Source organism: Zonotrichia albicollis, chromosome 38 (assembly GCF_047830755.1).
Source record: "Zonotrichia albicollis isolate bZonAlb1 chromosome 38, bZonAlb1.hap1, whole genome shotgun sequence".
Taxonomy (NCBI): domain Eukaryota; kingdom Metazoa; phylum Chordata; class Aves; order Passeriformes; family Passerellidae; genus Zonotrichia; species Zonotrichia albicollis.
Genome location: NC_133856.1, coordinates 1323700 through 1336037, shown reverse-complemented (window position 1 = coordinate 1336037; position 12338 = coordinate 1323700).

The following is a 12338-nucleotide window of genomic DNA, read 5'->3' as shown; positions in this document are numbered from 1 at the left end:
AATCAGCCCAAAATTCACCCCAAAATCAGCCCCCAAATCCCCCCAAAATCCACCCCAAATTTCCTTTCCGTTACCCGAGACCCCTCCCCAAATTCACCGCTCTGTGTCCCTGAGACCCCGCCTCAAAAATCAGCCCCGAATTTCCCCCAAATTACCCCCAAATTTTCCTTTCTGTGCCGAGACCCCTCCCCAAATTCCCTTCCCTTTGTCCCTGAGACCCCTCCCCAAAAACCAGCCCCAAATTCCTCTCCCGTTGCCCGAGACCCCTCCCCAAATTGTCCTGTCAGTGCCTGAGACCCTCCCTCAAATCTCCCCAAAATCCCCCCCCAGGACCCCCAAAATCCCTCAAATCTCCCCCAAATTGCCCTCCCTGTGCCTGAGACCCCCTCCCCAAGTTCCCCCTCCCCAAAATCCCCCCAAAACCCCCCAAAATTCCATCCCCAAAATCCCCGCCCAGGCCCCTTTAAGCCCCGCCCACTCCCATTGAGAACCCCGCCCATCGCTGGAGGCCACGCCCCCTCCCATTGGTAACCCCGCCCCTCGCTCGAGGCCACGCCCACTGCCCTCTCCCATTGATAACCCCGCCCATTGCTGGAGGCCGCGCCCCACTCCTATTGATAACCCCGCCCCTCGCTGGAGGCCACGCCCCCTCCCATTCATAAAGCGCCGCCGCTTTCCCACGGCTCCGCGCCCGCAGGTACCGGGGAGGGGGGTCTCGATTTGGGGAGGGGTCTTGGAGGGTTTTTTGGGGGGGTTTTGGGGTTTTCTGGGGGTCTTGGGGGGTTCCTCGGGTGCTCCAAAGTCCCGGGGACATTTTGGGGCGGATTTTGGAGGATTTAGGGTTGATTGGGGGGTCCCGGGGAGTTTTAGAGGTGATTTGGGGAGGGGGGCCCAGGGGGTTTTTGGGGGTGATTTGAGGAGGGGTCCCAAGGGGTTTTGGGGGCGATTTTAGGGGGGATTTGAGGAGGGGGTCCCGGGAGAATTTGGGGGGATTTTGGGGAGGATTTTGGGGGGGATTTGAGGAGATTTTAGGGATGATTTGGGGAGGGGGTCTCAGGGGGTTTTGGGGCGATTTTAGGGGGGATTTGGGGAGGGGTTCCAGGAGAATTTTGGGGGGATTTTGGGGAGGATTTTGGGGGGGATTTGGGGAGATTTTAGGGATGATTTGGGGAGGGGGTCTCAGGGGGTTTTAGGGTGGTTTTAGGGTTAATTTGGGGGAGGGGGCTCAGGGGGTTTTGGGGTGGTTTTAGGATTAATTTGGGGAGGGGGTCCCCAGGAGATTTGGGTCTGATTTTTTGGGTTTTTTTGGTTATTTGGGGATTTTGGGCTGATTTTTTAGGGGATTTTTTAATGAATTTGGGGAGGGGTCTCCGTGTCCTGGGTGCCCTTGGGGTTGTCGTTGTGGGGGTGGGGGAGGGGCGGCTCCGTCCCCGCAGGGTGGGGGAGGGGCTGATAAGGTTCTATTTTTAGCCCCCTCCTCTCCCTTATCAAAAAAGGGGCGGAGCTTGGGGGGGGGGGGGGAGGGGAGGGTTGGAATTTTGGGGAGGGGTCCCCGTGACCCCCCCACGGACCTCACGTGACCCCCCCCGTGTCTTCCAGAAGCTTCCGAATGGCCGAAGAGTGAGTGGGGGTCTCGGGGGGGGGGGGGGGGAGGGGGAGGTTGGGAGGGGTTTTGGGGACCCCCCACCCAAATTTGGGACCCCCCACCTCATTTTGGGGGTCCCTAACCCCAATTCGGGGGTCTCTAACCCCATTTCGGGGGTCCCAAACCCCATTTTGGGGGTCCCAAGCCCCATTTTGGGGGTCCCAAACCCCATTTCTGGGGTCCCAAACCCCAATTTCGGGGGTCTCTAACCCCATTTTGGGGGTCCCTAACCCCATTTTGGGATCCCCCTACCCCAATTTGGGGGTCCCTAACCCCATTTTGGGGGTCTCTAACCCCATTTCGGGGGTTCCAAACCCCATTTTGGGGTCCTCAACCCCATTTTGGGGGTCCCTAACCCCATTTTCTGGGGGTCCCAAACCCCATTTCGGGGGTCTCTAACCCCATTTCGGGGGTCTCTAAACCCCATTTTGGGATCCCCTACCCCCATTTTGGGATCCCCTACCCCAATTTGGGGGTCCCTAACCCCATTTCGGGGGTCCCAAACCCCATTTCGGGGGGTCTCTAACCCCATTTTTGGGACCCCCACCTCAATTTTGTGACCCCCCACCCCCATTTTGGGGGTCCCAAACCCCATTTTGGGGTCCCAAACCCCCATTTCGGGGGTCTCTAACCCTTCTCTCTCTCCCCCCTTTCCAGGGAAGACCCCTCGGTGAGACCCCTCCCCATTTAACCCCTCCCTCCCCATTTCCCCCGTTTTTGGGGACCCCTCCCCCATTTCCCCCGTTTTTGGGGACCCCCTCCCCATTTAACCCCTCCCCATTTCCCCCCGTTTTTGGGGACCCCTCCCCAATTCCCCCCCCTCCCCATTTCCCCCCATTTTTGTGGACCCCTCCCCCAATTCCCCTCCCCCCATTTCCCCCCGTTTTTGGGGGACCCCTCCCCATTTAACCCCTCCCCCCATTTCCCCCCGTTTTTGGGGACCCCTCCCCCAATTCCCCCCCCCCTCCCCAATTTCCCCCCGTTTTTGGGGACCCCTCCCCAATTCCCCCCCCTCCCCATTTCCCCCCGTTTTTGGGGACCCCTCCTCCAATTCCCCCCCCCCATTTCCCCCCGTTTTTGGGGACCCCTCCCCATTTAACCCCTCCCTCCCCATTTCCCCCCGTTTTTGGGACCCCTCCCCATTTAACCCCTCCCCCCCATTTCCCCCCGTTTTTGGGGACCCCTCCCCATTAACCCCTCCCTCCCCATTTAACCCCTCCCTCCCCATTTCCCCCCATTTTTGGGGACCCCTCCCCATTTAACCCCTCCCCTCATTTCCCCCCATTTTTGGGGACCCCTCCCCATTTAACCCCCCCCCCCCCATTTCCCCCCATTTTTGGGGACCCCTCCCCATTTAACCCCTCCCTCCCCATTTCCCCCCGTTTTTGGGGACCCCTCCCCATTTAACCCCTCCCTCCCCATTTCCCCCCTTTTTTGGGGACCCCCTCCCCATTTAACCCCTCCCTCCCCATTTTCCCCCGTTTTTGGGGACCCCTCCCCATTTAACCCCTCCCTCCCCATTTCCCCCCCGTTTTTGGGGACCCCTCCCCCATTCCCCCCCCCCCCATTTCCCCCCTTTTTTGGGGACCCCTCCCCATTTAACCCCTCCCTCCCCATTTCCCCCCGTTTTTGGGGACCCCTCCCCCATTTCCCCCCCTCCCCATTTCCCCCCGTTTTTGGGGACCCCTCCCCCAATTCCCCTCCCCCCATTTCCCCCCATTTCTGGGGACCCCTCCCCATTTAACCCCTCCCTCCCCTCCCCCCCCCAGCGCGGCCCCGAGGGGGAGGGGGAGGGTCCCGAGCCCGCCCCCCGCAGCCCCTCCCCCCCCTGCGCCGGAAGTCCTCGGCCAATTACCGGAGCTACGCCGTGGAGCCGCACGCCAAGGTGGGCACGGGCCCGAAATCCCGGGAAATGGCCCCAAAAATGAACTGGCCCACCCCGAAAACACCAAAAATCAAAAAATCTCACCCTGAAAAGCCCAAAAATCAAAAAATCTCGCCCTGAAATGCCAAAAACTGCAAAAATCCCACCCTGGAAACTCCAAAAATCCAAAAAATCCCACCCTGGAAACCCCAAAAACCCAGAAAATCCCACCCTGAAAACCCTGAAAACTCAAACAATCCCACCCCAAAAACCCAAAAAATCAAAGCCCGAAAAACCCCCAAAAAAATCCCAAGATGAAAATCCCAAAAACCCAAAAATCCCACCCTGAAATCCCAAAACCAAACAATCCCACCCCAAAAACCCAAAAAGTAACCCCAAAACCAAACAATCCCACCCCGAAAAATCCAAAAACCCCAAAAACCCAAAAATCCACCCCGAAAAACCCCAAAAATCCCACCCTGAAAACCCCAAAACTGCACAAATCCACCCTGAAAACCCAAAAACCCAAAAAAATAGCCCCAAAAACCAACTGGCGCACCCTGGAAACCCCAAAAGTCAAAAAATCTCACCCTGAAAACCCCAAAAATCAAAAAATCTCACCCTGGAAATCACAAAAATCCAAAAAATCCCACCCCGAAAAACCCAAAAATCCACCCTGAAAAACCCCAAAAATCTCACCCCAAAAACCCCAAAAATAACCCAAAAACAAACAATCCCACCCCGAAAACCCTGAAAACTCAAAGAATCCCACCCTGGAAACCTCAAAAACCACAAAAATCCCACCCAAAAACCCCAAAAAACCCAAAAATCCCACACTGAAAACCCCAAAAACCCAAAAAATCCCACCCCAAAACCCCAAAAATCCCACCCTAAAACCCCCAAAAATCCCACCCCAAAACCCCAAAAAGTAACCCCAAAACCAAACAATCCCACCCCAAAAATCCCACCTTGAAAACACCAAAAACCCAAAAAAATCTCACCCTGAAAACCCCAAAAACTGCACAAATCCAAGATGAAAACCCCAAAAACCCCAAAAATCCCACCCTGGAAACCCCAAAAATCCCAAAAATCTCACCCTGAAAACCCCAAAAACCCCAAAAATCCCACCCCAAAAACCCCAAAACTGCAAAAATCCCAAGTTAAAAACCCCAAAAACCCAAAAATCCCACCCTGGAAACCCCAAAAACCCCAAAAAATAGCCCCAAAAACAACTGTCCCACCCTGAAAACCCAAAAATCCCACCCCGAAAACCCAAAAAATAACCCCAAAAACGAACTGTCCCACCCTGAAAACCCAAAAATCCCACCCTGAAAACCCCAAAAAACCCCAAAAATCCCACCCCCGAAAACCCCAAAAACTGCAAAAATCCCACCCTGAAAACCCAAAAAATCCCACCCCAAAAACCCAAAAAATCCCACCTCGAAAACCCCAAAAACCCCAAAAAATCCCACCCTGGAAACTCCAAAAATCCAAAAAATCCACCCTGGAAACCCCAAAAACCCAGAAAATCCCACCCTGAAACCCTGAAAACTCAAACAATCCCACCCCAAAAACCCAAAAATCAAAGCCCGAAAAACCCCCAAAAAAATCCCAAGATGAAAATCCAAAAACCCCAAAAATCCCACCCTGAAATCCCAAAACCAAACAATCCCACCCCAAAAACCCAAAAAGTAACCCCAAAACCAACAATCCCACCCCGAAAAATCCAAAAACCCCAAAAACCCAAAAATCCCACCCCGAAAAAACCCCAAAATCCCACCCTGAAAACCCCAAAACTGCACAAATCCCACCCTGAAAACCCCAAAAACCCAAAAAAATAGCCCAAAAACCAACTGGCGCACCCTGGAAACCCCAAAAGTCAAAAAATCTCACCCTGAAAACCCCAAAAATCAAAAAATCTCACCCTGGAAATCACAAAAATCCAAAAAATCCCACCCCGAAAAACCCAAAAATCCCACCCTGAAAAACCCCACAAAATCTCACCCCAAAAACCCCCAAAAATAACCCCAAAAACAAACAATCCCACCCCGAAAACCCTGAAAACTCAAAGAATCCCACCCTGGAAACCTCAAAAACCACAAAATCCACCCCAAAAACCCCAAAAAACCCAAAAATCCCACACTGAAAACCCCAAAAACCCAAAAAATCCCACCCCAAAACCCCAAAATCCACCCCTAAAACCCCCAAAAATCCCACCCCAAAACCCCAAAAAGTAACCCCAAAACCAAACAATCCCACCCCAAAAATCCCACCTTGAAAACACCAAAAACCCCAAAAAAATCTCACCCTGAAAACCCCAACAACTGCACAAATCCCAAGATGAAAACCCCAAAAACCCCAAAAATCCCACCCTGGAAACCCCAAAAATCCCAAAAATCTCACCCTGAAAACCCCAAAACCCCAAAAATCCCACCCCAAAAACCCAAAACTGCAAAAATCCCAAGTTAAAAACCCCAAAAACCCAAAAATCCCACCCTGGAAACCCCAAAAACCCCAAAAAATAGCCCCAAAAACAAACTGTCCCACCCTGAAAACCCAAAAATCCCACCCGAAAACCCAAAAAATAACCCCAAAAACGAACTGTCCCACCCTGAAAAACCCAAAAATCCCACCCTGAAAACCCCAAAAACCCCAAAAATCCCACCCCGAAAACCCCAAAAACTGCAAAAATCCACCCTGAAAACCCAAAAAATCCCACCCCAAAAACCCAAAAAATCCCACCTCGAAAACCCCAAAAACCCCAAAAAATCCCACTCTGGAAACCCCAAAAACCCCAAAAAATCCCACTCTGGAAACCCCAAAAACCCCAAAAATCCCACCCTGAAAACCCAAAAAATCCCACCCCAAGAACCCAAAAAGTAACCCCAAAACCAAACAATCCCACCCTGAAATCCCAAAAACAAACAATCCCACCCCAAAAACCCAAAAAATAACCCCAAAACCAAACAATCCCACCCCGAAAAATCCAAAAACCCCAAAAACCCAAAAATCCCACCCCGAAAAACCCCAAAAATCCCACCCTGAAAACCCCAAAACTGCACAAATCCACCCTGAAAACCCCAAAAACCCCAAAAAATAGCCCCAAAAACCAACTGGCGCACCCTGGAAACCCCAAAAGTCAAAAAATCTCACCTGAAAACCCCAAAAATCAAAAAATCTCACCCTGGAAATCACAAAAATCCAAAAAATCCACCCCGAAAAACCCAAAAACCCCACTCTGAAAACCCCAAAAACCCCAAAAAATAGCCCCAAAAATGAACTGGCCCACCCCGAAAACCCCAAAAGTCAAAAAATCTCACCCTGGAAACACCCAAAAATCCAAAAATCCCCCCCTGGAAACCCCAAAACCCCCAAAAAATAGCCCCAAAAACGAACTGTCCCACCCTGAAAACACCAAAAATAAAAAAATCTCACCCTGAAAACCTCAAAAACCCAAAAATCCCACCCCAAAAATCCCACCCCCAAAAACCCAAAATGCAACCCCAAAACCCCCAAAAAATCTCACCCTGAAAACCCCAAAATCCCCAAAATCCCACCCCAAAAACCCAAAAAATCTGAAAAATCCCACCCAAAAACCCCCAAAAACCCAAAAATCCCACTCCAAAAACCCCATCCTGAAAACCCCAAAAATCCCACCCCAAAAACCCCCCAAAAAATTTCACCCTGAAAACCCCAAAAACCCCAAAAAATCCCACCCTGAAAACCCCGAAACTGCAAAAATCCCACCCTGAAAACCCCAAAAATCTCACCCTGAAAACCCAAAAACTGCAAAAATCCCAAGATGAAAACCCCAAAAACCCCAAAAATCCACCCTGAAAACCCCAAAAACCCAAAAATCCCACCTCGAAAACCCCAAAAATCCACCCCAAAAACCCAAAAAATAACCCCAAAACCAAACAATCCCACCCTGAAACCCCTGAAAACCCCAAAAACCCCAAAAATCCCACCCTGAAAACCCCAAAACTGCAAAAATCCCACCGTGAAAACCCCAAAAATCCCACCCCAAAACCCCCAAAAAATCCCACCCTGAAAACCCAAAACCCCCAAAAAATAGCCCCAAAAATGAACTGTCCCACCCTGAAAACTCCAAAAATCAAAAAATCTCACCCTGAAAACCCCAAAACCCCAAAAAATCCCACCCTGAAAACCCCAAAAATCAAAGCCCAAAAACCCCCAAAATCCCACCCTGAAAAACCCCAAAAACCCCCCAAAATCCCACCCTGAAAACCCCAAAAATCAAAAAATCCCACCCTGAAAACCCCAAAACTGCAAAAATCCCACCCTGGAAACCCCAAAAACCCCAAAAATCCCACCCCAAAAACCCCATCCTGAAAACCCCAAAATCCCAAAAAATCCACCCTGAAAACCCCAAAAACCCCAAAAAATCCCACCCCAAAAATCCGAAAAATCCCACCCCAAAAACCCCAAAAATCCCACCCTGGAAACCCCAAAAATCCCACCCTGAAAACCCCAAAACCCAAAAATCCCAAGATGAAGACCCCAAAAACCCAAAAATCCCACCATGAAAACCCCAAAAAACCCAAAAATCTCACCCTGGAAACCCAAAAACCCCAAAAATCTCACCCTGAAAAACCCAAAAAGTCCCACCCTGTAAACCCCAAAAACCCAAAAATCCCACCCTGAAAACCCCAAAAATCAAAAAATCTCACCCTGAAAACCCAAAACTGCAAAAATCCCCACCCCAAAAACCCCAAAAATCCCATCCTGAAAACCCCAAAAATCCCACCCCCAAAACCCAAAAAATCCCACCCTGAAAACCCCAAAAACCCCAAAAATCCCACCCTGAAAACCCAAAAAATCCCACTCTAAAAACCCCAAAAATCCCACCCTGAAAACCCCAAAACCCCCAAAATCCCACCCCCAAAAACCCAAAAAATCCGAAAAATCCCACCCCAAAAACCCCAAAAAACCCAAAAATCCCACTCCAAAAACCCCAAAAACCCAAAAATCCCACCCTAAAAAACCCCATCCTGAAAACCCCAAAAAATCCCACCCCAAAAACCCCAATAAAAATAACCCCAAAGTCCCCAAATTCTGACCCCAAATTTCTCTCTTTTAGAGAAAATCTAAAATTTCGGCATCTCGCAAGCTCCAGCTGAAGGTGAGAGGGGGACCCCAAATTTTTGGGGATCTCCCCAAAGTTTTGGGGGGGTCCCTCACCAAAAAAAAAACCCCAAAATTGAAATTTCCCAACTAAATTTGAGGGGTTTGTCCCCAAATTTCATAACTTACCCTTGGTTTTTGGGGTCCTGGGATTGTCCCCAAATTTTGAGGGGATGTCCCCAAAATATACCACCCTCAAAACCCCCAAAATTGAAATTTCCCCAGCTAAATTTGAGGGGTTTTTTCCCCCAAATTTCATAACTTACCATTGGTTTTTGGGTCCTGGGATTGTCCCCAAATTTTTCGGGGGCCGTCCCCAAAATATCCCACCCTCAAAGAGACCTAAAATTGAAATTTCCCAGCTAAATTTGAGGATTTTCCCCCCAAATTTCATAGCTTACCCCTGATTTTGGGGTCCTGGGATTGTCCCCAAATTTTGAGGGGGTCCCTCACAAAAAAAAACCTCAAAATTGAAATTTCCCAGCTAAATTTGAGGGGTTTGTCCCCAAATTTTGTAACTTACCCTTGATTTTGGTCCCCAAATTTTGGGGATGTCCCCAACATGACCCACCCTCAAAGAGACCTAAAATTGAAATTTCCCAGCTCAATTTGAGGGGTTTGTCCCCAAATTTCATAACTTACCCTTGGTTTTTGGGTCCTGGGATTGTCCCCAAATTTTGAGGGGGTCCCTCACAAAAAAAAACTCAAAATTGAAATTTCCCAGCTAAATTTGAGGGGTTTGTCCCCAAATTTCATAACTTACCCTTGGTTTTGGGGTCCTGGGATTGTCCCCAAATTTTTCAGGGGGTGTCCCCAAAATATCCCACCCTCAAAACCCCCAAAATTGAAATTTCCCAGCTAAATTTGAGGGGTTTGTCCCCAAATTTTGTGACTTACCTCTGATTTTTGGGTCCTGGGATTGTCCCCAAATTTCCCAGGGGGTGTCCCCAAAATATCCCACCCTCAAAGAGACCTAAAATTGAAATTTCCCAGCTCAATTTGAGGGGTTTGTCCCCCAAATTTCATAACTTACCCCTGGTTTTGGGTTCTGGGGATGTCCCCAAATTTTGAGGGGGTCCCCTCACAAAAAAAAACCTCAAAATTGAAATTTCCCAGCTAAATTTGAGGTGTTTGTCCCCAAATTTCATAACCTACCCTTGGTTTTTGGGTCCTGGGATCGTCCCCAAATTTCCCGGGGGGTGTCCCCGTATTTTTGGGAGAACACCCCCAGATTTTTGGGGCGATTTCCCGGAATTTTGGCGCCCGCAGACGCTGCTGCTGCAGAGGGCGAAGCGGGAGCTGGAGAAGGAGGAGCAGGAGAGGGCGGCCGAGAAAATTCGGGTGCTGGGGGAGCTGTGCCCACCCCTGGCGGCCCTGGAGGGGATGGGGGCGGCCGAGCTGCAGGTGGGGAAAATGGGGAAAATTGGGGGAAAATGTGAGGGGAAATTGGGGTGGGAAATGGGGAAAATTGGGTGGGAAAATTGGGGAAAATTGGGGTGGGAAATGGGGAAAATGTGGGGGAAAATGGGGAAAATGTGAGGGGAAAATGGAGGGAAAGGTGAGGGGAAAATGGAGGGAAATGTGAGAGGAAAATGGAGGACAACGTGAGGGGAAAATGGAGGACAACGTGAGGGGAAAATGGAGGGAAACGTGAGGGGAAAATGGGGGAATTGGGGTGGGAAATGGGGGAAAATGTGAGGGAAAATGGAGCGAAAGGTGAGGGGAAAAGGGCGGGAAATGTGAGGGGAAATTGGGAAAAAATGTGAGGAGAAATGGGGGAAAATGTGAGGGAAAAATGGGGGAAATGTGAGGGGAAATGGGGGAAAATGTGAGGGGGAAATGGGGAAAAATGGGGTGGGAAATGTGAGGGAAAAATGGGGAAAAATGGGGTGGGAAATGTGAGGGGGAAATGGGGGAAATTGGGGTGGGAAATGTGGGGGAAAATTGGGGTGGGAAATGTGAGGGGAAATGGGGGAAATGTGAGGGGAAAATGGAGGGAAATGTGAGGGGAAATGTGGGGGGAAATGGGGAAAAATGTGAGGGGAAAATGTGAGGGAAATTGGGTGGGAAATGGGGAAAATTGGGGTGGGAAATGGGGGAAATGTGAGGGGAAATGGGGAAAATTGGGGTGGGAAATGGGGAAAAATGTGAGGGAAATGGAGGAAAATGTGAGAGGAAAATGGAGGGAAACGTGAGGGGAAAAATGTGAGGGGAAATGGGGAAAATGTGAGGGGAAAATGTGAGGGGAAATTGGGGAAAAGGGGAAAATTGGGGTGGGAAATGGGGGAAAATGTGAGGGAAAATGGGGGAAAATGTGAGGGAAATTTGGGAAAATTGGGGTGGGAAATGGGAGGGGAAATGGGGGAAATGTGAGGGGCAATTGGGGAAATTGGGGTGGGAAATGTGAGGGGGAAATGGGGAAAAATGTGAGGGGAAAATGGAGGGAAAGGTGAGGGGAAAATGGCGGCAAACATGAGGGAGAAAAGGGCGGGAAACATGAGAGGAAAAATGGGGAAATGTGAGGGGAAAATGGGGGATAATGTGAGGGGAAAATGGGGGAAATGTGAGGGGAAATTAGGGAAAATTGGGGTGGGAAATGTGAGGGGAAAATGGGGGAAATGTGAGGGGAAAATGTGAGGGGAAAATGGGGGAAAAATGTGAGGGGAAAATGGGGAAAATGTGAGGGGAAATGGGGGAAATGTGAGGGGAAAATGGGGAAAAATGTGAGGGGAAATGGGGGAAATGTGAGGGAGAAAATGGGGAAAAATGTGAGGGGAAATGTGGGAAATGTGAGGGGAAAATGGAGGGAAAGGTGAGGGGAAAATGGCGGCAAACATGAGGGGAGAAAAGTGCGGGAAACATGAGAGGAAAAGGGTGGGAAACGTGAGGGGAAAATGGGGGAAAATGTGAGGGGAAAATGGGGGAAATGTGAGGGGAAATTGGGGAAAATGTGAGGGGAAATTTGGGGAAATTGGGATGGAAAAATGTGAGGGAAAATGGGGGAAATGTGAGGGGAAAATGGAGGACAATGTGAGGGGAAAACGGGAAAAATGTGAGGGGAAAATGGGTAAAAATGTGAGGAGAAATTGGGAAAAATGTGAGGGGAAAATGGGGGAAATGTGAGGGGAAAATGGGGGAAATGTGAGGGGAAATTAGGGAAATTGGGTGGGAAAATGTGAGGGGGCAATGGGGAAAATTGGGGAAAAATGTGAGGGAAAAATGGGGGAAATGTGAGGGAAAAATGGAGGGGAATGTGAGGGGAAAATGGAGGACAGTGTGAGGGGTAAATGGAGGGAAATGTGAGGGAAAAATGGAGGGGAATGTGAGGGGAAAATGGAGGACAGTGTGAGGGGTAAATGGAGGGAAATGTGAGGGGAAATGGAGGGAAACGTGAGGGGAAGTTGGGGAAAATGTGAGGGGAATGTGAGAGGGAAATGGGGAAAAATGTGAGGGTAAAATGGAGGGAAAGGTGAGGGGAAAATGGCGGCAAACATGAGGGGAGAAAGGGCGGGAAACATGAGAGGAAAAATGGGGAAATGTGAGGGGAAAATGGGGGAAAATTGGGGTGGAAATGTGAGGGGAAGTGGGGAAAAATGTGAGGGGAAAATTGGGATGGAAAAATGTGAGGGGAAAATGGGGGAAATGTGAGGGGAAATTGGGGAAATTGAGGGTGGGAAATAGTGA